The sequence below is a fragment of the Bubalus bubalis genome, chromosome 13 (genome assembly GCF_019923935.1).
Source record: "Bubalus bubalis isolate 160015118507 breed Murrah chromosome 13, NDDB_SH_1, whole genome shotgun sequence".
Taxonomy (NCBI): Eukaryota; Metazoa; Chordata; class Mammalia; order Artiodactyla; family Bovidae; genus Bubalus; species Bubalus bubalis.
This window is the reverse complement of record NC_059169.1, coordinates 5,326,711-5,352,623: the sequence shown is the minus strand read 5'-3', so window position 1 is coordinate 5,352,623 and position 25,913 is coordinate 5,326,711.

Sequence of the window (25,913 nt, the reverse complement as noted above, 5' to 3'; positions counted from 1 at the left end):
CCCATTTCCCAATTTTGGCAAATCTTCCATGAGTTACGTTTCTCCCTTTCTCTGAACACCCATGAGGTGTTCCTTGTCTTTTTTATGGTTCCCAGGTAGCCTCAGCTAAATTACTGAGTTGTGGTTAATTTCAGCCTGTGTGTGTGGACCCTTACTAGCAGACATGTGAATCAGAGTTTGGATGATTCATCTGCTCAATCAGACTCTAAAGTCCTAAATGGCAAGATTTTTAAAAATTCGCCTTTGTATCCAGTGTAATACTAGCACAAGTCCCGGTAAAAGGATGCTTAGCAATGTTTATCACCTGTCTAAATAAATGAATTGACCAATTAAAGATGCAGACAGAAAGTCGGCTTTAAAAAGCAAGTTTGCACCAGATTTTCAGAGTCCATGTCATTATAAATGGATCTAGAAGATGGATGGAGAAGTTGTGATCTCTATGTATAATGGAATAATATTTAGCCATGAAAAATGAGGAAATCCTACCATTTGAGCACAAGAAGTACCTCGAGTACCTTGAAAGCATTGTGCTAAGTGAAATAAGGGCTTCAGAGAGAGACAGATACAGCACGATCCCTTTATATGTGGACTCTAAAACAAAAGCAAACAATCTCAGAGAAAAAGAGCAGACTTGTGGTTGCCAGAGGCAGGGTCTGAGGGGAAAAGGGAATTGGACAAATGTGGACATAAAGGTACAAACTTCCAGTCACGTAGGGATGCAATGTGCAATTAACACTGCTTAACAACACACAAGAAAGTCACTAAGAGTTTAAACCCTGAGACTTCTCACCACAAGGAGAATTCTCAATCTCTTTTTTTCCTCTTCTTTTATACTCTATCTATGAAATGATGGATGTTAGCTGGACATATTGTGGTGATCATTTCATGATATACTTAAATCAAACTATCATGCTGTCCACCTGAAACCTATATAGTGCTGCAGGTCAATTACTTCTCAATAAAACTATGGAAAACAAGATTTCTTGAATCCTCCACGTTGCTTAATCTTTCTCCTCTTGGTCAATTTCTGTCTCATGTAAACATTAAATAACTGCCAAGTCAGAACACAGTAGAAAGGGATAAATACCACACATAGATAAATACACCTCTGAGAAAATTGAATCATTATGGTTTGTGGACTATGAAATTATGTACCACCACCAGGCATATGCCGTAGAGCTCCATGCAATGCTTTCTCAATAAGGCATCATTAACTTCCAGGACTCGGTGAATGGAGCCCACTGCAGATGGCCATTTGTTTTGATGTTCTCCAATTACATTGTATTATTGATGCGTTCATGGAGGTGATGCCACTGACTTACCAGTCATTAGCCAGGCGCTAGAGGCTTCAGCTCATAGAGGGCTGCATGCCATGGGCTTGGAGCAACATGTCTGCAAGCCAAGGAACACCGAAATTGACAGCAACCACTGGAAGCTGGGATGAGGCAAGGAAGGAACCTCCAACCTCTCCTCCTTCAATGGGAGTGAGACCCTGCCAACACCTTGATGTCAGACTTCTAGCCTCCAGAACTACGAGAAAATATGTTCCTGTTGTGCTAAGCTACCCAGTTTGGGGTACTTTGCTACAGCAGACCTAAGAAACTAAGAGAGTTCACCTCAGAAAAGCACCAAAATCATGATGTGAACATCGACACAGTGGTCGAACCACTGAAGGAACAACTAGTACAATTGTAGCGATATGGTGTCAATCACATATCAAAGAAAGTGTCTCGCCTTTTAGACGAAAGGGAAAAATCCCATGAAGAGGATGGCACGTATCTTGGCATAATTTTTCACAGGTGAAATCAGTACTGTTCACAAAAGAGTTCATGGAGCCCACCGCCTTTACTTGAGGTGTAAGATCCAGCAGGCTGGTAACTGCATGCAGTCTCATGCCTGGAGCTGTTTGGGGCCGTGTTTTAAATCCCCATCCCCTGTCGCATTCTCTGTCCCCTGCCCCCACTCACCACTCTGCCCCTACTCACCTCATCCTCCTCCTGCTCCCCGGCTACCAACTACAAAGAGAAGACTTCTTCTGATCTGCCTAGACGTTTGGTCAACCCTGCCAGATACAATTGCATTCATCTCAGAATTCGCTTTCATGCCAAGGGCTTGTCAGAATGTGTAAGGCAGAATGGAGGTGCCTCTGCATTTATACATATCTCCATGACATATTTATTTATTTATTTATTTTCCTGCTTGCTAATAACGCCTTCCCCTGGGGAGGATTTCCATCTGATAACTGCTTTAATCATCATTACCCACACTATAGAGAAGGAAACGGCAACCCACTCCAGTCTTCTCGCCTGGGAAATCTCATAGACAGAGGAGCCTGGTGGGCCACAGTCCATGGGGTCGCAAGAGTCAGACACAACCCACAACAAAATCACCACCATCACCCGTGCTATAGTAAGACAAACACAATATGTGTGCAATAGAGACACTCAGGCTGTAGTCACAAATACTTGTGGTCCCTACCGCACGCAAGCCAAATTGCTGGGGGGTTCCCTGACCACTGTTGAATGACTCAAGTCAGCTCACAGATGCGATCAGAACTTCACAGATGCTGAACTCCTATAGTTGAGATCACCTACTTTTCCTTTCCTTCCCCTTTTACCAAAAGCTGACTCTTCAGCTTTTTATAAGATTTTTTTTTTTAATGTGGATCATTTTTAAAGATGTTATTGAATCTGTTACAATAACACTTCTTCTTTTTGTCCTGATTTTTGGCCATGAGACATGTGGATATTAGTTCTCCCTGACCAAGGATCAAACCCACACCCTCTGCTCTGGAAGAAGTCTTAACTCCTGGACTGCCAGAGAAGTCCCATGATTCTTGAGCTTTTTAGCATTTTCTTCCCCTCCCAGCTATCTCATCCTAGTCTCTCCCGAGTCTCAACAGTCACAGAGTGATTCTGTCTTGCTGCTGCCTTTCCCGTTGGGAGCCACTCTTCATTCTTGTGAGGGGCTGAAGTGCGCCTCTCCCAGACTGGTGGGTTGAAGTGCTAACCTCACACCTGTGACCGTGACCTGATTTGCAAGCAGGTCATCTCAGATGACATCCATTTAAGCTGAGGCCATCAGAGCACGCTCTAATGTGACTTGGCTGCAGCTTCTATCAGAAGACAGACACGGGGGGAGTCGACCAAGCGAACACAGAGGTGAAGACCAGAGGCTTGCTGCTGTCAGCCAAGGAGTGCGTGGCATTAGCAGCAGCTGAAAGAAGCCAGGAAGGATGCTCTCCTAAAGGTTCCAGAGGGAACAAGTCTCTGGCTGACACTTCAGGACTCTGAGAAAATACAGTAGTTATTTAAGTCACACTATTTGTTCTGGGGGCCTAGGGCATAATACACTTCCCGGCATTATTGATGCTGTTTAGGCTTCAGCATAAAATGGTGCTAAGCACTTGCTTATCATACAAACAATAAGGCTAATGATTGATGATAAGACTAATGATTGATGATGTCAAGGCTCTGACTCCATTCACCTCCTCTTCATCCTTTGTAATGAAATGAGACCAAATTGACTCTTGTCATTCTCTTGCTTCCCTGGGGGCTCAGCCATGAAGAATCCACCTGCCAATGCAGGAGCCTCAGGAGCCAAGGGATGTTGGGTTCCATCCCTGGTTGGGGATGATCCCCCTGGAGAAGAGCCTGGTAACCCACTCCAGTATTCCCGCCTGGAGAATCCGCTGGCGGGCTACACAGTCCATAGGGTCACAAAGAGTCAGACACGATTGGAGAGACTCAGCAGACAGGCAGGTCATTCTCTTGCTCAAAATACTTGATGATTATCACCTAAATTTAGAACAGAGTTCAAAATCTTGAGCTTGAGTCTCTTAGGACCCACCCTTGCTCTTCAAATGCACCTCTTACTGCACTGCTTTGGACCCTTTCCTGAACACTGGAATCTTCCCACCCTTGCACCCCAAAGCCATCTGCTCTCCAGGACTTGACCCTACAATGTCCTCCATCAGAACTGCCCTTTTTCTCTCATCTCCACCGGTCAGATCCAGTTCACATGCCATTGCTTGAATGATGGCTTTTATAATCTACTTTTCCAAACAAGCCTTTTCATCTCTCTGCTTCATAAGACTGCATGTATACATACTGGTATCATAATATGCTCTGTGTTATAGTAAATTGTATACATTTGCCATCTCAATTAGATTCCAAACTCCTTAAGGCTTTTCATTTTTGCACATGCTGTCTTATCTTGCACAGAAACTGGCATATCACATAGTATTTGTCAGACTGAATTGGAAAAAAAAAATTGTGGGTTGTCTCAGTAAGATTCGATGCCTATGTGTTAGTGAAATGGCATCTATCCTCTTTATGAAAAGATGCCCACTGACATTTTCCCACTCAGGTCAAGTCTTTCCGGTGAGTAACCAAGCAATAGATTGTGCATGAGAGAAAGCAATACTCACGCAACTGTTTATCTTTAGTAACATGATCATTGTGGAGGCATCCACTCCCCAAACACCTAAGATATGCATAGCTCTTCCTTTTCAGCAAAGTATCAGAAATGTTTATCTAAAAATAGAGAATGGAATATCTCATATCCTAAGCTCTATAGAAACCTTGGAATCCTTTCATGAACATCATGAACACACAATGGACACAATCTGATACATGTTTCTGTGACTAATGGCAACAGTTCAGTAAGGCTGGATATCGATTGACTAGTAGAATGCTATTTTATAGAATTCTTTTATTTCTTTGAGCATTTCAAGCTTTCTGTATTATTGCATGTAACTGATGAACTGGACTTGGTAGACTTCCTCCTGAAGTTGTACTCTTGCTTCTGGGTTTAGGAGTTTATGCTGGCTCAGCTCATGGGCCCTGTATTTCAAATGCTCGAAGTAAAAGATTTTCATACAAGCAGTACTTTATTGTCTTTCTGGAAAGGACGAACATTTAAAATAACTGTGTGCAAAATCCACACATTGACTAGGTAAGATTGAAGAATAAGCATTGACAAATATGCTTTCAAAAAATAAACTCTTGAATTAGCACTTTTATTATGAAACCCACTGCCCAATATGAACCAAATAACATCATCTGCAAAACTAAAAATCAGTTTCCAAAAAAAAAAAAAAAAAAGGCAATCTAACATAGGTCATGCAAATTCTAGAACCATGAAATGGTATGTGAAAAAGGAACATTCGCCCTGATTTGCTGTAATAAAACCATGGACTATAAATTATGACCAGTTCAGAATGGCTCTTAAGTCAGTTTTTGATTACTGAGTGATTTAACCTAAAATTTCTGTAGCTCTTCCTTTTCAACATCTGCATGTATCAGTTTAGAATCGCATCTATGCTTACCAATTTAGAACTGTACTCCATTTCTGCCTAACACTTATTTCCAAGGAAATTAAAATTGGGGGAATATCCTACCTCACTCTTTCCACCAGCACTCCCAATAGAACACATAATATTAGGAGTTTAGCCTTTACTGTTGACACTCTTAAAAGTGGAAAGTGGAAGTGTTAATCATTCAGTTGTGCCCAACTCTTTGCAACCCCATGGACAGTAGCCCTCCAGGCTCCTCTGTCCATTGGATTTCCCAGGCAAGAGTACTGAGAAGTACTGGGAGTGGGTTGCCATGCCCTCCTCCAGGGGATACTCCCCAGCCAAGGATGGAACCCAGGCCTCCTGCATCGAAGGCAGATTCCTTACTGTCTGAACCATCAGGCCACTGTTATTATTTTGCTAAAGCTCTGTAAACATCCTACACTTAAATCCTTTGTTTTACATTCTCTTATTACCCAGAGACAAAAAGCAATAAAAAAAATATCAACATCAGGCATCCCCCTTCCCCACCTGAATCCCAGCCCAGAATTTGGTTCAGAAAAGAACCAAATCCCAATACCTCCAATGGAGTCACACCTGTCTTCTTCAAGATTTCTTAGAGTTGCAATGTGGACATGGTTTTTGTCAATTATAACAAAACTTTTGCTTCAGTTGTACAATCTTTGCAAAAAAAACATCTTATGTATTCCAGTTGACTTACTTCAGGATCAAACAACATCATAGCTTTAGAGCATCAAGCTTAACCATTTAATTTCGTCCTTTGTGTGACGATTTCCAACTTTAGTTTTCATCATCATAGAATGTTGATGTTCATAGGAAGGTAGTAAAAGAGGGAAACATTGGTTAGATTTGAAATATGTCCAACAAGCAGGATAAATGGTAATGCCTCAAAGCCTTATCTACCTATGGAGCTAGTTTCTAGAGATACTGAACGTTTGGTTCCAGCTTTCTTAAATAATGGAATTGGCATCACAGAATCCTGGGAACATATCTGTTCAACCTCTACCCATATCCATCAAGTTTTTCTGTCCCAAGGAGTGTTTGAGAAACAAAGCAGAAACTAGACATCCATCGTCTCTTGAGAAGCTTAGGTCTAATAGAAGGATTAGAGTAGAAATAGATGCAGAGATTATTACAGTCATAATGATGCTTAAAAGGAAATTACTGTCCAAAAATGGTTTTAGTATAAACATTCTTTGAGGATCATATTAATCTGGAAAGATTAGCGATCTTTCTGATGAGCTATTTTAAGGGTCTGAAGGGCCACCCTTATCACTCTAAGTGTTTTATATGTATGTTGTTGTTTAGCCACTATGTCATGTACAACTCTTTGCAGCCCCACAGACTGTAGCCCACCAAGCTCCCCTGTCCATGGGATTTCCCAAGCAAGAATGCTGGAGTGGGTGGCCATTTCCTCCTCCAGGGGATCTTCCTGACCCAGGGATGGAACCGGTGTCTCCTGCATTGGCAGGTGGGTTTCTTTACCATTAAGCTACCAGGAAAGGGTTCCCTTGATGTGTTAAGACAAAAAAGAAAAATCTGTGCCATGCTTCTTCAGCTTTGTTTAAATACAAAAATTCCTGCTGCCCATCTTTTCTACTTTTTCCTTTCAGTGAGAATAAAAATATATCTTTTTCACAAAATAAAAAGCATCAGAAGTGTAAGATAACAAAATTATCTGAAAATAAGTCAAAATGAAAAGAATAGAAAGCATACAAATTACTGCAAATTAGAAGTAAATAAACTGCTTTGCAAATACTGGGATTTCAGACGAACAAAATGGAACTGGTATTCTGAAATGAACATATGGTGTCTTACCCTTTAATAAATTGGTGTTAGTATCAACAGCAAAAAAGAGAGTGGATGCTTACTCAAAACCAACGCCAAACTACACACTGGAAAAAATAGAGCAACACAAAAAAGACTCAGAATTTGCTGCTGTCATTGTTGTTCAAATGGGAAAAATAGTTAAGTGTTAACCTAAGGACCTCAAAGAGTATATGAAAGTAAAGTGAAAGTGAAAGTGAAAGTTGCTCAGGCGTGTCTGACTCAACTCTTTGCAACCCCATGGACTATACAGTCCATGGACTTCTCCAGGCCAGAATATCCAGAATACTGGGTAGCCGTTCCCTTCTCCAGGGGACCTTACCAACCCAGGGATCAAAGCCAGGTCTCCCGCATTGCAGGCAGATTCTTTACCAGCTGAGCCACAAGGGAAGCCCCTAAATAGTACATGTGAAAAGTATTATTGGGTTAGATACAATATAATCTAGGTAAATAACAGAAATACAGAATTTTCCCTTTCTTGAAAAATTCCCTTTTCACAAAAATATCATTAAATGAGTTCAAGAAAATAGCACACAGAGTTTTATTAGAGAAACCTCAGGATTCATTAATCTCTCCTATAATTTAAGATCTATACCCAAGTAGATATAATCCCAAACAGAATAGGGACTCCATCAACCACCTCACACACACACACAAAATTGATAATATATGGAAAAATGCATCTCAACACTATGATTCAGTTCAGTTCAATTCAGTTCAGTTCAGTCGCTCAGTCATATCCAATTCTTTGCAACCCCATGGACTGCAGCATGCCAGGCTGCCCTGTCCATCACCAACTCTTGGAATTTACTCAAACTGACATTCATTGAGTTGGTGATGCCATTCAACAATCTCATCTTCTGTCGTCCCCTTCTCCTCCCGCCTTCAATTTTGCCCAGAATCAGGGTCTTTTTATCTGTCAGTTCTTTGCATCAGGTGGTCAAAGTATTGGAGTTTCAGCTTCAACATCATTCCTTCCAATGAATATTCAGGACTGATTTCCTTTAGGATGGACGGGTTGGATCTCCTTGCAGTTCAAGAGACTCTCAAGAGTCTTCTCCAACACCACAGTTCAAAAGCATCAATTCTTCAGTGCTCAGCTTTCTTTATGCGTCCAACTCTCCTATCCATACATGACCACTGGTTACTCTCAAGGAAATTTAGGAAACACAAGAAAGTATCAGTCATGTGCCTTTTCTGCTACAAACATGCTTAATTGTGATGATCTTTGAATCTAGATCTGTACCTCTCTAAAAATACAAAAACTGTTAAGTACAAATGCTACCAAGAAACTACTAGGGAGCAGGAATAGAACTGAAAACATGCACATGTGTGTACACACAGAGGTATGTTTTATTTTAAAGTAAGAAGCATTTTATATGTTTTTTTATTTTCCTTCTATTTAAACTACTTTATTAAGATAAGATTGACACATATAAAGCTGTACAAATTTAACATGTCCTACTTGAGAATTTGGAGACAAGTCTCTCTCTTTCTAGTTGCTCAGTCATGTCTGACTTTTTGCGACCCCATACACTGTAGCCTTCCATGCTCCTCTCTCCATGGGATTTCCCAGGCAAGAATACTGGAGTGGGTTGCCATTTCCTTCTCCAGGGGATCTTCCTGACCCAGGAACTGAATCTGAGTCTCCTGCTTGGCAGGTGAATTCTTTACTACTGGACCACCTGGGAAGCCCCACAGAAGTAGTGCCAGGTGGTATTTGCTCTTCTCTGTCTGACTTATTCCACTGTGCATCATGTAACCCAGGGCTGATCCTCAAGTGATAGTTCCAGACGAAAATGGGACCACTCTTAAAAAGTTAGAATTGTTACTCTACGAACTTATGGTTACCAGAGGGGAGTGTTAGTTGCTTAGTCGTGTCCAACTCTTTGTGACCCCATGGTCTGTCCATGGGATTCTCCAGGCAAGAATACTGAAGTGGATTGCCATTCTCTTCTCCAGGGGATCTTTCTGACCCAGGGATCAAACCCGGATCTCCTGCATGGCAGGCAGATTCTTTACCATCTGAGCCACCAGGGAAGCTGGACAATTGGTAGTCTACCAGGGGAAGGGAGGGGGAGGGATAGTTAGGGAGTTTGGGATGGACACGCACACACTGCTGCATTGAAAATGGATAACTAATAAGGTCCCACCGTATATGTCATGGAACTCTACTCAACGATATGTGGCAACCTGAATGGAAGGGGAATTTGGGGAAGAACGGATACTTGTATGTTTACGGCTGAGTCCCTTTGCTGGGCACCTGAAACTCTCCCAATGTTGTTAATCAGCTATACCCCAATACAAAATAAAAAGTTCTAAAAAATTGTTACTCTGACAATTAAAATTTCTGCTATTATTCTATGAACTTGCATTTAAAAGGTTTTTCATTTTTTCAGGAAAAAGCTGAACTCATTTATAATTAATTCATTCTCCATTATAACTTCAATAAACAATGCAGTAGATATTGTAGTTAATGGTCAGTAGATGTACAAATTGCTTGTTTAACTCAGTCTCATTTATGTTGAAAGATCTGAAGGATCTTGTGTGCACTTGGGATTCTGAGAACCAGTATCAGAGACTATTTGACTTATAGTCAAGAAATCCTGCTATAAATCTTCATTCCCATATGCACAGGCTCTTGGTCCTTAAAGAAACTATCTAAACCCCCTTCAGGAACTTCACTCTCTCTGTCAGCAAAATTTAAATAAGATACCATTATGTCAATATCATAAGGTTAAAAAAATGTTTTATGACATATAAACATATTAGTATTAAAAGTTTAAATATTCTGATATATATATATATATATCCATGCCAGAGATATTAATATATATAAAATATTATATATATTATATATATAATCATTTATTATATATATAATAAATGATTGGATCATCCAAAAGTAATGATGAAAGGAACTTGCCCTTTTTTTTTATTCCAGCAAGGAGCCTTGCAAAGCAATAACAGACTGCATCATTGGGGACATGCATGACTTTGCAAAAGCACATAGAAGAAAAAGCCAAAACATACTTTTACGAATCCAGAATCAGAAGCAGACTTAATCCTTCCATCACTTCATTTTGTCAATGAAAGTGGACTAACCATGGCAAACGCATCTTATCAGTACTAACCACTGTTGTTAGTGATTATGGTATTAAAAGCAGCAATAATAGAGGTATTAATGAAGTAGGGGTGAGAAATTAAAAAAATAGGTTCATGTTCAAATGTGTAAATACATACCAATACTAACATAATTTGATCGAAATTTGAAGCAAGTTAATAGTTGCAAATCTATACTATAAACAAAAACTATGACTTTATACATGAATAAAGGAAAATTAGGGTCAATTAAGTTGGAAAATGTAGTTTCAAAATCTTAAAGTGACCTAGTTAACAAGATCTGCGCACACACTAAGTACAACTCTGTTCTAAATATAGGAAGACCACAACTTAGATAAGAAATAACATCCAGTTCTGGCAAAGAGAAAGGGAAAAGACCGTCTCACATATTTCTGCTGAATAAGTGAATGATTATATCTTTAAAAAATTTCTGGAAATATCTTTTTTAACTAAAAATATACATAACTTTTGACTTGGTGGTTGCCCTTTTGAAAGCTAGTCTCCAGAGAAAAGCCCAAAGAAAGATATATGTGTAAGGATATTTATTTGCAGTATTTTTATGTCGTAGAAAGACAGCAATGACTATGACAGATCTGGGAAAATCTGATATCCAACATCATGGAAATAGATAACAAGCTTGAACATTAAGAATAATGAGCCAGGTCTATATATGATGGCCTGGAAGGAAGTCCATGATATATTGGTAAATGGAAAAAGGAAGTGGGAGCGATCTGAGGAATTGTTTGAGCATCTGATTATTAACTGCTGTTTTAGAAAGCTTTTTTATTATAAGCAATAGCTGCTTGATTTTTTAATTGGACAAAAGCAAACAGTTTTGAAAAATGGCATAGAAGTTTTTAAAAATGGCATGATGACTTTGAGTTTGCATTCAAGTAACTTAAAATAAGGAAGATAGACTTTTGAATAGTTCACTCTAAGACCAGTTGAAAAGGAAGAGCCCCTCATAGGAAGTATCTGATGCTGGCAAAGCACGTAGAAACACCATGGGGAGCCGTGGAATAATTAAAAGTGAACCAGAAAGGAAGTAGGTAGAATGGGCAAAACTGGTCGTACCCTTCCAAGAATATCCTAGAGGCTGGGAATTGTTGACGAGGTGAAATGAAACTGGATTACGAGATTTCTTGCTTCCAATTTGTTCTGACCCATTGACCGGCTCTGACCAAGACTACAGTAGCTCACACCCCACTTGAACTTCTGGGAAATGAGCCCATTGAAAGGCCTGACTATAGAACATTTTGTTGAAATTTTGTACATGTAGCTTCAGAGTGTTAAAATAATCTAGACGGGCATGTATCTTTTTGAACTAATGTTTTTGTTTTTGTTTTTTCAGATATATACTCAGGAGTGAAATTGCTGGGTCATCTAGTGGTTCTATTTTCAGTTTCCTGACATGCACCCCAATGTCCCTAGCAGCGTTATTATAATTGCTAAGATACAGAAGCAACCTAAGTGTCCAAGGATAGGTGAATGGATAAAGAAGATGTGATACCTATATTATATATTAATACAATGGAACACTACTCAACTATAATTTTTTTTTTTTGCTATCTAAGCAACATGGATGGACTTGCAGGACTTTATGCTAAGTAAAGTAAGTCAGACAGAGAAAGACAAATAGTCTATCATATCTCTTATATGTATAATCTAAAATAAAAAATATAACAGATTAGTGAATATGTAACAACAATAAAGAAGAAAATCCACAGATACAAACTAGTGGGTGCCGGTGGGGAGAGAGAAAGGGGGTGGTAACATAGAGGGAAAAAGACTAAGCGGTACAAACTGTTAGGCATAAAATAAGCTACAAGGATGCATTGTACAGTATGGGGAACACAGCCAATATTCTATAATAACTATGTGCGTGTGTGTTGGCTACGTTTCTTCAGTCGTGTCCGACTCTGCAACCCCATGGACCCTAACCCACCAAGCTCCTCTCTCCATGGCACTCTCCAGGCAAGAATACTGGAGTGGGAGGCCATGCCCTCCTCCAGGGGATCTTCCTGACACAGGGATCGAACCCACTTGTCCTATGTCTCCTGTATTGGCAGGCAGGTTCCTTACCACTAGCACCACCTGGGAAGCCTTATAATAACTGTAAAAGGAATATAACCTTTAATGGCTATAGAGGTATACCTGTAACTTATGTAATATTGTCCATCAACTATAATTCAATATAAATACTATAAAAAAGAAAATAGCCTAGGAGGGAATAAAGATGTTAACACATCTAAATAAATTTTGCTGAGCTGTATTCTAGATATGTTGAAAAGACAAGTTACCACCAGAAAAAAAGAAAAAGGTCATTACCAATCCATCCTGAAAATCCTCAGGACTCAGCTACACAGGGCACGTGTGTGGGGATCACACAGCAGTATACAAGCGAATCTGTGTATGATCTCTGCCTCAATAACAGAATAGCTGTCCTTGTGAGGTTCTGATTTCTGAACGTCATTCAGGAAACGGCTTAGCATCTTCAAAATCGCTTTCACAGAAACAGATGGCAATAATAAATAAATCTGCATATCAAACACTTACTGATAAAACTATAAGCCAGATAGGAAAATTAAAATCTAAGCCAAATAGATATATTTAAAAACATTCATAGGTTCCCAAATACAGTTTAAAAAAAAAAAACAAAAAACAAAAACACTGCTCTAAACAGAGGTGACACTGTTTTTAACATGTTTTTTTTAAAAACCAACTTGTTTCTGTATTTTCGGCTGTGCTGGGTCTTCACTGCTGCACAGGGGTCTTCTCCAGTTGCTACAAGTGGGTGCTCCTCTCCAGTTACGGGGTGCAGGCTTCTCTTGTTGCAGAGCACAGGCTCTAGGTTGTATGGACTCGTAGTTGCCACTCTCGGGCTCTAGGGTGCTGGCTCAGTAGTTATGGAGTAGTAGTTATGGCTCAGTAGTTTATGGATCCCACGGGCTTGGTTGTCCGTGGGATCTTCCTGGACCAGGGATTGAACCTGTGTCCCCTGCATTGCCAGGCATATTCTTAACCACTGAGCCACCAGGGAAGCCCAGAGGTGACTCCTAAACCTTCACCTGTAGTTGAGATCTCTTTCCTAGTCTCAACTCCCACCCCACCCTCCACGTCCAACCGTTGGTAGAAACAGCCACCCGGGTGCCAGGAGACCCCCAGGGCTAAAAGCAGTGTCATCAGCGGCCTTCCCTTTCTCCACCCCTCTATATCTACCCATGTTCCTGGGGTAGGATTTTCTTGTTCCGGTTCTTGGAAGTTTTTTCTGGACCAAGGAAACAAACTCGGGGATTAAAGCAGGAAGTCATGACAAGTAAAGCATTTTTTATTCATATTTGAATCCCCAGTTTGTGACAAAGTTGATGATCAGTCAGTTCAGTTCAGTCACTCAGTGGTGTCCAACTCTTTGTGGCCCCATGAACTGCAGCACGTCAGGTTTCCCTGTCCATCACCAACACCCAAAGCTTGCTCAAACTCATGTCCATCGAGTGGGTGATGCCATCCAACCATCTCATCCTCTGTCATTCCCTCTCCTCCTGCCTTCAGTCTTTCTCAGTGTCACACTCTGTTCCAATGAGTCAGTTCCTCGCATCAGGTGGCCAAAATATTGGAGCTTCAGCTTCAGCATCAGTCCTTCCAATGAATATTCAGAACCGATCTCCTTTAGGATGGACGGGTTGGATCTCCTTGCAGTCCAAGGGACTCTCAAGAATATTCTCCAACCTCACAGTTCAAAAGCTCAATTCTTTGGCACTCAGCTTGCTTTATGGTCCAACTCTCACAACCATACATGACTACTGGAAAAAACATAGCTTCAACTAGATGGACTTTTGTAAGCAAAGTACTGTCTCTACTTTTTAATAAGCTGTCTAGGTCTTTTTATTTCATGTCTTTTAATTTCATGGCTGCAGTCACCATCTACAGTGATTTTGGAGCCCCCCAAAATAAAGTCTGTCACAGTTTCCATTGATTCCCCATCTATTTGCCATGAAGTGATGGGACCAGATGCCATGATCTTGGTTTTCTGAATGCTGCGCTTTAAGCCAACTTTTTCACTCTCCTCTTTCACTTTCATCAAGAGGCTTTTTAGTTCCTCTTCACTTTCTGCCATAAGGGTGGTGTCATCTGCATATCTGAGGTTATTGATATTTCTCCCAGCAATCTTAATTCCAGCTTGTGCTTTATCCAGCCTGGCATTCCACATGATGTACTCTGGATATAAGTTAAATAAGCAGAGTGACAATATACAACCTTGACATACTCCTTTCCTGATTTGGAACCAGCTCATTGTTCCATGTCCTGTTCTAATTGTTGCTTCTTGACCTGCATACAGATTTCTCAGGAGGCAGGTAAGGTGGTCTGGTATCCCCATCTCTTGAAGAATTTTCCAGAGTTTGTTGTGATCCACACAGTCAAAGGCTTTGGCATAATCAATGAAGCAGAAGTAGATGTTTTTCTGGAATTTTCTTGCTTTTTCTATGATCCAATGGATGTTGGCAATTTGATCCTAAAAGATGATGCTATGAACGTGCTGCACTCAATATGCCAGCAAATTTGGAAAACTCAGCAGTGGGCACAGGACTGGAAAAGTTCAGTTTTCATTCCAATCCCAAAGAAAGGCAATGATGATCAATAAATACTTCATAAACAGTAAGTGAACTTTATAATGAAAATCTCTGGGCTTTCTGGGTGGCTCAGTGGTGTGGAATCTGCCTGCCAATGCAGCAGACACAGGTTTGATCCCTGATCCAGGAAGATCACACATGCCGTGGAGCAACAAAGCCCACGCGCCACGACCACTGAACCCACGCACTGCGGCTACTGAAGCCATCAAGCCCTAGAGCCTGTGCCCTGCAGCAGGAGAAGCCTGGGGACAACTAGAGAGCAACCCAGCGCTCCACAACTAGGGACGCCGGTGCAGCAACAGAGAGCCAGCACAGCCAAAAGGAAAGAACGTATTTGTTTTTAAAAAAGAGAGAAAACCTTTGAAGCATAGGCAACTTTCAAAGATAGAACAAAAATGTGGAACACTAATACCAAAAAAAAAAAAAAGTCTATTTAAAGAAAACTAGAAGAAATAACTTGAACCTGTGTAATAGTAAACAAGGGCTTCCCAGGTGGCACCTGTGGTAAAGAAAGCCCTGCCAGTGCCGGAGCCATAAGAGGTGTGGGTTCCATCCCTGGCTCAGGAAGATCCCCTGGAAAAAGACATGGCAACCCACTCCAGTGTTTTTGCCTGGAGAATCCCAGGGACAGAGGAGCCTGGCGGACTACAGTCCATTGGGTTGCAAGAAGTCGGACAGGACTGAAGTGACTTAGCAATATTAAACAATTAGGGAATGCCTCTAAGACCTGGTAGTAACAGACAATAATTATTTGTGTAGTGACTTCATAAATTAACTCACTTGTCGAAAGCTATATTTTTTATATTTTACACTTTAAGCCAATAATCAGATGACTAACATTTAAGACTTACTGAAAGACTTCTAAACAATAGAAGCTGTGAGATAGTCTATAGTGATCAGAAGAATTGAGGCTTTGAAATCTGTAAAATTGGTCACATTTCCTGGTTCTGAATTTTGTATGACATTGGGCAAACTTCCTAAACCATAATTTCTTCTTTAGTAAACGGGATTGGTTATGCTCATCTTGCATGTCTTCATCTCGGACAATGTCAGAATTTTACATGGAAACTGACACACCAAACACATCATACAGCAATGGAGCAAAAACAAAGAGTTCAGGCTGGGAGACCTTAAAACAGATTTAGAAACCTTCTGCAAGGGCTCACCTGTACCAGAATCAGACTCTCTAGGAGGTAAGACTTTGTTACCAAAGTTCCTTGAGTTAATCCAATGCGCATCCACCAAACATTTGAGGACCACTGCCTGGGGGAGGACAGTCATATATACGTTAGAGTCTTCTCAACTATTTAAAGTGCTTTCAGAAATATTCACTTTATCCAGTTTTTATAAGGCAGGGAGTTAATGGCATGAATCTAAGCAAACTCTGGGAGATAGTGAAAGACAGGGAAGGCTGGCATGCTTAGTCATGGGGTCGCAAAGAGTAGGACATGACTGAGTGACTGAGCAACAGCAACAGGGAGTTATGCATTCGTTCATTTGCTTGTTGGGCTTCCCTGGTAGCTCCGCTGGTAAAGAAACCACATGCAATGCGGGAGACCTGGATTCGATCCAGGGGTTGGGAAGACCCCCTTTAGGAGAGCATGGCAACCCACTCCAGTGTTCTTGCCTGGAGAATCCCTGTGGACAGAGGTGCCTGGCGGGCTACAGTCCATGGCGCCACAAAGAGTTGGACTGAGCAACGAAGCACATTCACTTAAAAAACCACAGGGATTGTCAGGCATCGTGTCAGCTGCTGAGGGTAGAATGGGAAATGAGACCGAACATCCCTTGGTCATGGAGCATGCAGTTTGTGTAACAGGACTTGCTCAAGCATTAACTTGAATAAATCTAAAATGACATCATGCTACATGTTAGGAAGTAGACACATGTCACTATGAAATAGTCATCCTGGTTGTACTGGCAGAGAAATGGGCAGAGAGGTCAACGGACACCGTAAAGCAGCCTCATCAACTGTGACCAGACACAGTCAAATGCTGGATTTACCTTATGATGAGCATCCTACCATCGGGGAAGCTTTTCTTATCAAACCCTGGCTTCTGCGTGTGCAGACAACAGAGCAGCAAGTCCCCCAGAGATCCCATGCCATGAGCTGACCTTGAGCTGCTGAGATCTAGGAGTTCCAGGACAGAAGCAGAGATCCCACGGTTGCCCCGAGACAGAGCTTCAAAGCTGTGTCGGGGCCGAAATGAGAGATAAACAGAGAGCGGCCAGCTGGACTCCCACAGAACAGCCAGACGGTATTCTCAAACACCCTCACTTACTGTGGGGAGATCTGCCCTCCGTGAGAAATTTCAGAGGATAAAAATGTGAGGCTTACCATTGTACACATCCCTAGACTCAGAAATTCCCCTTCTAGAAACTAAATTTTCAAGCATATGCTCAAAAAAGAGGGAAAAAAACAAACACTTTCACTGAGTATTTTTTTTAAGTTTAAAAAATCAGAAAGTTAAATATCTAATAGTGAACACTTAAATAAGTATGGTCTAGCCATAAACTGGAGAGCGTGCAGCCATTTAAAAAAATCATAGGCTGGTTTGAGATATAACAAGCTCACGGCATGAGAATAAGTGGAAAAAAGTATATTGTTTGGCACAGATTTAGATCAACATAAGCACAACAGTTCTGTGTGTGTCTCTTACAGATATGTACAGGAAATACAAATAGACACAAGTAGTGAGCAACTCTGCATTTTTGTTTTATTTCATCCTCTGTTCCCCTCCTCCCCTGTGAACATGCATCTATAAGTTCAGTTCAGTTCAGTTCAGTCACTCAGTCATGTCTGACTCTTTACGACCCCATGAATTGCAGCATGCTAGGCCTCCCTGTCCATCACCAACTCCCGGAGTTCACCCAGACTCACTTCCATCGAGTCAGTGATGTCATCCAGCCATCTCATCCTCTGTCGTCCCCTTCTCCTCCTGCCCCTAATCCCTCCCAGCATCAGAGTCTTTTCCAATGAGTCAACTCTTCACAGGAGGTGGCCAAAGTACTGAGTTTCAGCTTTAGCATCATTCCTTCCAAAGAAATCCCAGGGCTGATCTCCTTCAGAATGGACTGGTTGGATCTCCTTGCAGTCCAAGGGACTCTCAAGAGTCTTCTCCAACACCACAGTTCAAAAGCATCAATTCTTCGGTGCTCAGCTTTCTTCACAGTCCAACTTTCACATCCATACATGACCACTGGAAAAACCATAGCCTTTAAGAAGGGGAAAAAAACAGGCATTTGTAAATAGAACAAAGTTTCTTCTTAAGAACCATGTATCTTCTGGCTGACCCAAAGTGTCAGGGACCAAAACCAACACAGCAAGAAGCTTCTCAAAGAACAGTGGCAATAATGAAACTGCATATGTGCAAAGTCGCTTCAGTGGTGTCTGACTCTTTGTGACCTTATGGACTGTAGCCCACCAGGCTCCCCTGTCCATAGGCTTCTCCAGGCAAGAATACTGGAGTGGGTTGCCATTTCCTCCTCCAGGGGATCTTTTGGACCGGGGGATCAAACCAGCATCTCTTAGGTCTCCTGCCTTCACAGGCAGGCTTCTTATCACTAGCACCATCTGGAAAGCCCAGCAGTGAAATTAACCAAGAGTAATTTTCACATGTGAGAAAGGAGTAAGAACCCAGAGTAACAAGATGTCTTTGAAAAAAGAGGGCATTTCTTTCAGAAACCCAGAAGCAAAATACATATATTACAGCCTTAGGCTATTTTAAATTGCTGAAAAATCTTAGTGTTGGCACAAAGTGGTCATAATAATACGGGCATATTTGTTAGTGTAGAATAAATCTGATCCTTAAACTACGCCTGGACTTTAGCCGGGATTTCTTTAAAGACTTCTCTCTTTCCATCTTTTCATTTGAAGTAGCTCACTGCTGTCCTGCGTACCCTCTTAATTGGGAGAGTTGGATTGTGAAGCTCTACTAGCCACATTCTCTTATATAAAGCCAATATGGGGTATCATGACATCATAAAACACAACTTAAGTTCCCAGATTCATAAAGGAACTCCCTCTGGGAGCCCTCAGGTGGTGACAGGTTGACAAGGCAGTGTCTGCGCTTGCAGTCCCCTAATGGAGTGACATAGTACAGTTCACGTCGCGTCTCTGAGCCCCCCGGACGCGGAGGGGAGACGCACAGCCTGCCCTTCCAGCTGGCGGCCATCTGCCTAAGTGACAAGTGCCAGATGGGGAGAAGAGACTGAAATGGGGATCAAACATTAAGTAAAAGAGGATTTCTTGGAAAGCAGCCTTGACATCGATGATTCGTATGACATTCTAATGTCTTGGAAGTTTCCATCTGAAATATTTGCGTAGGAATAAAAAAGCAGACAGATACATTCCTGGATGAGGATGTCTAGCTGTGCTAGACATGAAATGCTTTGTGCTTCCTGCAGAGAACACGCTGAACCGATTTATCAATGTACGCATTGCATTCAAACTTCCAACTCAGATCAAAGATTCAATAGTTGTTTGTTTTGTTTTGTTTTTGAGTCCCTCCCCACTGCCCACAGGAGAGCGAGCACGTTGACTCTCCCCTAATCTCATTCCCAGTTACTGTTTGCGGCTGAATTCCCCAAAGCTGGTCTCAAACGAACCTCTCACCTGTGGATCGTCTAACACTGGGGATGAGGGATGAGCCAAGGAAAGGATGAAAAATGATGAGAGCAGGGAAAGTATGGGAGATCCCCCGCCTTCCTCTCAATTTCGTCAGAAACCTAAAACTGCTCACATGGTAAAGAGATAAATTCTAAAACTGATGGCAGCTGCCTCACCTCTTTCACCAATTTTCAAGCCATGATTGGGAAGAAAAGCAATGAAAGGGACCAGAGTGAATAAAAATAGCCTCTTGCTACCTTTTGCTTATCTCATTTGGAATTATAAGAAAAAAAAAAAAAACAGTTTTTATTCTAGATCATCACACTTCTCTTTTTGATGTTAGATTTTGACGTTTAGGACAAAGTTGTAAACGCAAATAGCATTTAACTAAAGAGAATTGAAATAATGGACTTCCTTGGTGGCTCAGCAGTTAAGAATCTGCCTGCCAATGCAGGACGTGCAAGTTTGATAACTGGATCAGGAAGATCCCCTGGAGAAGGAAATGGCAACCCATTCAGTATTCTTGCCTGGGAAATCCCATGGACAGAGAAGCCTGGTGGGCTACAGTCCACGGGGTCACAAAGAGCTGGACACAACATAGTAGCTAAACAACAACAAACAGCAGTTGAAATCACAGTGGAGACCATGCTCACAATTTCTAAGAAAAATAGTAAATAATAGAAGAAAAAAAAAAAGCCGAGGAGGCAAGCATTGGAGTTTTCTGTTAGAGAAATGTAAATTTTGGATAAAAATATAAAACGTCATTTTTTTTTTATTACCATCCATCTTCCTAAGCAAACCCGGATCAAACATGTTACATGAACACGGACTTGAAAGTGGAGTTAAGAACAGAAGTCAGAGCTAAAGAAACTAATTGACAACTGTGGATGGTCTTTGATTATCTTTGTCTTTGTCAAAGTCTTCTTTGATTATCAGAAAGCGAGCAAGGGAGCTGCTTCTTGCCAGACCCTGGCAAATGCATTTCGGCCTTGAAAGGTCATCTCTGGGACAAGGGCATCAGGAGCTTTTCGCTCTTGAGCAGTTGTCTCTACTGTGATGTCCGCTGATACAGTGGTTTGCAGAATGGTTTTCGTTTACTCCCTTTGAGTCCATTACTCCCATTTGGGTCTATCCAAACACAGGCTTTATCTAAGCTGGCAGTGCAGAGGTGCAAATCCCTAATGAAAACTGACACTTCCAAATCCTCCAGTTTGACTTCTAACAATCCTCCAACACTTTTCTGAAGTGTTCGATTTGGTTTCACCGTAATTGCTAAAAGAAGCTGTAAGATATTTTCATATATTTCCATTTTTATAATTTATGCCTGTGGCTCACTTTTCATTTGTTTTATAGCTTCTTGTCTTTCTAGTGTCTTTATGGTGGAAGTGCACATGACCCCAAATTAATATAATGCAATCCGCTTTTGTGAAGGTTTTTTTTTTCAAGGAGCTACATCCAAACATTAGCATTCATCTAAGTTTTAAAAAAAGGAAGTCCAGTTTTGACTCAGTGTTCAATTGTCAGATTTACTTCTAAGAAACTAATGGATATCAGAACGACCTGGAAATCTCTTACCGTTCCTACCAAAACATAGTTATCCATTGTTTATTACATGAAATATACTGGATTGAAAGTATATATAGACATCTATGTATCATTGCAAAGTTAAGAAATAAGAACAAAAAAATAGGCAAGAATAATTTTATAGATGGCTAGCTTGTCTGACGTACATCAGTTTGAGTGGACAGAGGTCAGACGGCATTGTCTATTAAAAAATCGTTCTCTGCAACCGTGGACACAGACAAATTCATTGTGTTCTACAGCGAGAGGATGAACTGATGAGATGACATCATCCCCGTGTAGCTTTCCTTTTTTGATCGGGGTACGGTTGTTTTACAATGCTGTGTTAGTTTCTGCTGTACAACAAAGCAAAGAGATGGTTAGATAGCATCACCAGCTCAGTGGACATGAGTTTGAGCAAACTCCAGGAGACAGTGAAGGACAGGGAGGCCTGGCATGCTGCCGTCCATGGCATCACAGAATCAAATACCACTTAGCAACTGAACAGCAACATACATATATACCATCCCCCCATCCCACCCTTCTAGATCATCACAACTGAGCTCCCTGTGCTACAACAGGTTCCCCCAGCCAGCTGGTTCACATGTGGTGGTGTATGTTTATATATGTCAGTCCCAATCCCCGAATCCATCCTATCCCATCCTCCCCACTCCTTGTCTATGCGTCCATTCTCTACCCGTGTCTCTGAAAGCCCTGAAAACAGGTTCATCTGTACCATTTTCTGTATTCCACATATATGTGTTAATATATGAGATTTGTTTTTCTCTTTCTGACTTACTGAGATGGATAAATTTAAAAACCCACAACGGATCTGACAGTTTCCAAGACCTCAAAACAACACACTTCCAATGGGGTTAACCAAAAAGTACTGAATGTTGATGCACCTGTCTTTCTTTGCTTGATATACTCTTGGGCCTCTTATTTTTCCTTCCTACCTTTGGAGGAGGGAGACATTTTCACATACACACACACACACACACACACACACACACATGGGATTCACGTGGAAAATACACTTTTGGGTGCAATTGCTTGAGTTGCCACTTTGACTTTGCAGATACTGTAGACTTGCATGGACTCTGAGTGTCAACATCAGCAGGCTTGACCTCACTTTGAATCACCTGGGTGACTGTTGTTTGGCCAGTTTCCTTGTGGCTTGTCACTTTTTCCCAAGTGCTGTGCTTTAGAGAAATATTTCCTATTTTGTAGCCAGAAAATTCTGTCAGGAATATTGTCAAGTTTCTGGTGGATCTTCTGATGCCGAGACTAGCTTTTATTTCATACAGTGGCTGCTACAAATTTCTGGTGGATGTAGATAACACACTACTTCCAGTCTTTGGACTATTTCTTCCAGGTTTTGCAAAGATAGCTATGGTCTCAAAGCTGCCCCCATTTCTGAAATCTTTCCACAGTGCTCAGGAACACAGTCTTGGGTTTCAGAAAAGCCCAAGCATTCACAATTTATGATTTAAGAGTCTTTATTCTGCCACTTTCTTACCTAGATGATTTGAATCAAGATATCACACTTTTCCAGTCTCAGTTTCCTTATCTGAGAAATGGTGATTCCGTGAGATAATTCATGTAAAGTGCCTAGAACAATGTCTGGCTCATTAAATCCTCCTTAATAATAATATTAACAACCACCCAACCATAAACCCTATCATCAAGGTCTCTCCGACAGCTTATATGAATGTCTTAAAAAGTACTATTAGTATTCAGGGAGGGCAAAGATAGAAGTCGCTGTCTGGTTAGCTTCCCTCCTACACATCTATAGAATAATCTGGGAGTGAAGCTGACAGTGATAATGCCAAACAATTAACCAGAGTAGGTGCAACATAAAGGCGCTTTTAAGATACAGCAATAAACTAAGAATCTTCTCATCCTCTGTAAAAACACTGTGCAGTTCCAGTGGTGCCCAATTAAATTTCATCACCAAATAAACATATGTAAAACAGGAGAGCTGGTTAATTTATCAACGTTGGTCAATACTCAGGTAATGCTCCCTACCCTCATTAACTCTTGGCACAGTCAAATTTCCAATGAAACCAGCCTTATAAATGTCTCAAATTCCCACCCCACCCTCACAGTAGTACAGAAAGCCTTTCAGCACCAATCATGGCAAGCTTCCAGCTTCTCTTTCTTATATTCTTTCTCCCAACCATTATCACACTTGGAATGCCATTATAGAGAACCAGTTCCATTTAAAGAGCTTGTATTTAATTATGTAATAGCTCAGGTATAAGCTACTGGAGGAAGTACAGAAGCAAAGTACCTCGGTTTAAATGCAGGTTATGCAAAAATACTAGTATACAGGAATCCACATACCAAACTGTTGATAAAATAGAGATAAACACGTACTGCTTAAAACTTTATAGCAAAAAATATGAGCACAATTAAGATTGACAAATAATCCAGAAAGACTGGGTACAATATTCTTTCTGTGGCTGGATATACAAAGAGCTCACTGTTGCTGGTTAGTCATTTAGTCGTGTCCAACTCTTCTGAGACCCCAAAGACTTCGGCCCGCCAGGCTCCTCTGTCCATGGGATCTCCCAGGCAAGAATACTAGAGTGGGTTGCCATTTCCATTACAGGAAATCTTCCAGAGGGAACAAGCCTGCGTCTCCTGCTTTGCATGGGGGTTCTTTACCACTGAGCCAACTGGGAAGTCCCAAACAGCTCATACAAACCAGTAAAATGAAAAAAAAAAAAAAATCCATAGAAAAAAAGGACCAGAAAACAAAAATTTTTTAAAAGCTATTCTGTTAGAAAAATGAGAAACTCAAAGGCCAATAAGTAGATCAAAAGAAGGTTTTAAAAAATCTCAATATTAAGTAAAAATAATAAAATAGTGTTTATCTAACAGATACAATGTAAAGTATTGACTAGTATTATTAAGCATGTGAGGAAAAAGACCTACATAAATTGCAAGAGCTTTTCAACAATCATAGCATTTAAACAAATTTTTAATCATACAACTTATAAATTAGAAAGTTTCTTAAGATGTACAAGGATGTTCAGGATGTTAATTATAATCCTAAAAAACTTAAGGCAATATTAAGTCCATAATTAAGCAACTTGTTTAAAAAAGTGCAGCCATGAATACTAGTCATGTAAAATATATTTATTATAAATATAAAATAATTTAAACTGTCATTGTTAATAGAAAATGAAATTACAAGATCAGGACTTATAAATGGTTAAACAAATACGTATAATAATGAATGCCAGAATGTGATTATTTTAGGATCAGGAAATTTGGAATAATTTTTTTAAAATAATATTTTATGTTGCTTACATTTTACTATGAATGTGTGCTATTTTAAGATGAACAAAGTTAAAGCTAGTTTTATTTTGAAACAAAGTTGTCCTTCTTCCATGGGAACTGTTGTAACCCTCCAAAAGTTTGAGTTACTTACAGCTAGAATTTTCAGAGGAAAAAAATTGTCCCTGGCTTAGATTTTTGCAACATGGACTTCTCTTGGATTGCAGTTTGAGTTTGGCAAAGTTGAGTTTAAGGATCCTGAAGAAATGTGAAAGGTGAAGAAAAAGTGGCTCAGGGTGAGACCAGCGCTGGGTCAGGGTGGAACAGCAAAATGGGGGGGGGGGGTCCTCAAGGGCAGTTTCTTCCCATAACCACGGCCTGTCCCCTTGCTTGGGAACCACTGGACAAGCGGGAAGCCCAGAAGAAAAGCAAGGGAAGAAAGCCAAGAATAAACAAACTCTATGCTCCCGACTCTGTTAATCTCCGCTCAGAATCATGTTTTGAGCCCACGTGACATCCCCACTTACGGTACCGACCGTGCGTCTGAACCCACAGCCTCCCGTGTACATGGTTCACGCTCTAACGTACTGCGTCACCTCTGACGCCTTGCACCGAGAGCCCAATGGTCACGTCCTTTCGCTTCTCCTCAACCTGCAGCCTAACACACAACCCTGTTCATTCCAGAGGAAGAAGATACCCCAGTTCTGTCCATCTCTTTCCATCCCTGCTCTTATCCCACTTTGACTGCATCGACAATAACCGAGACATTCTTCCTTTGTGACGCAGCTGCCACAGCGGCCGCCAGCCCAGCTCCGCCTTCATGACGATGCGTAGTCATGGTGTGACTATGACTTCCACGCTATGAAAGCAGAGTATGACTATGCTTTCTCACACCACCCCACAAACAAGCTTGGCTCTGATAGGCAGAGACTCATCTGTGATTGTCAGGCAGGGATCACTGGGAGCTAGGGAAACACGGCAAGAGGGAATCATTTTCTACCCCAGTCAAGTTCAAAGTTACATGTGCCACGTGCTACTTTTCAGCTGCTCTGTTTTCTAGTTCAAGTAACTCTAAATGGTGGTTGACCAGGCACTGTTGTTGACACAGCTATGGCAATTTTTAAATATTCTTCCTAGGTTTTTTTTCTCATATTTATTTTACAATAATACAGAATTAGTAGATGCAGGTTCAACCTATTGCATGAAAAGAATTCCTATGTCCTAAACATGTATATAGGCAATGGCACCCCACTCCAGTACTCTTGCCTGGAAAATCCCATGGACGGAGGAGCCTGGTGGGCTGCGGTCCATGGGGTCGCTGGGAGTCGGACACGACTGAGCGATTTCACTTTTACTTTTCACTTTCCTGCATTGGAGAAGGAAATGGCAACCAACTCCAGTGTTCTTGCCTGGAGAATCCCAGGGACAGGGGAGCCTGGTGGGCTGCCATCTATGGGGTCACACAGAGTCGGACACGACTGAAGTGACTTGGCAGCAAACATGTATGTACACATCTTATTCTTGTAAAAAATCAACAAAATGTATTTCTGGATTCTGCCATACA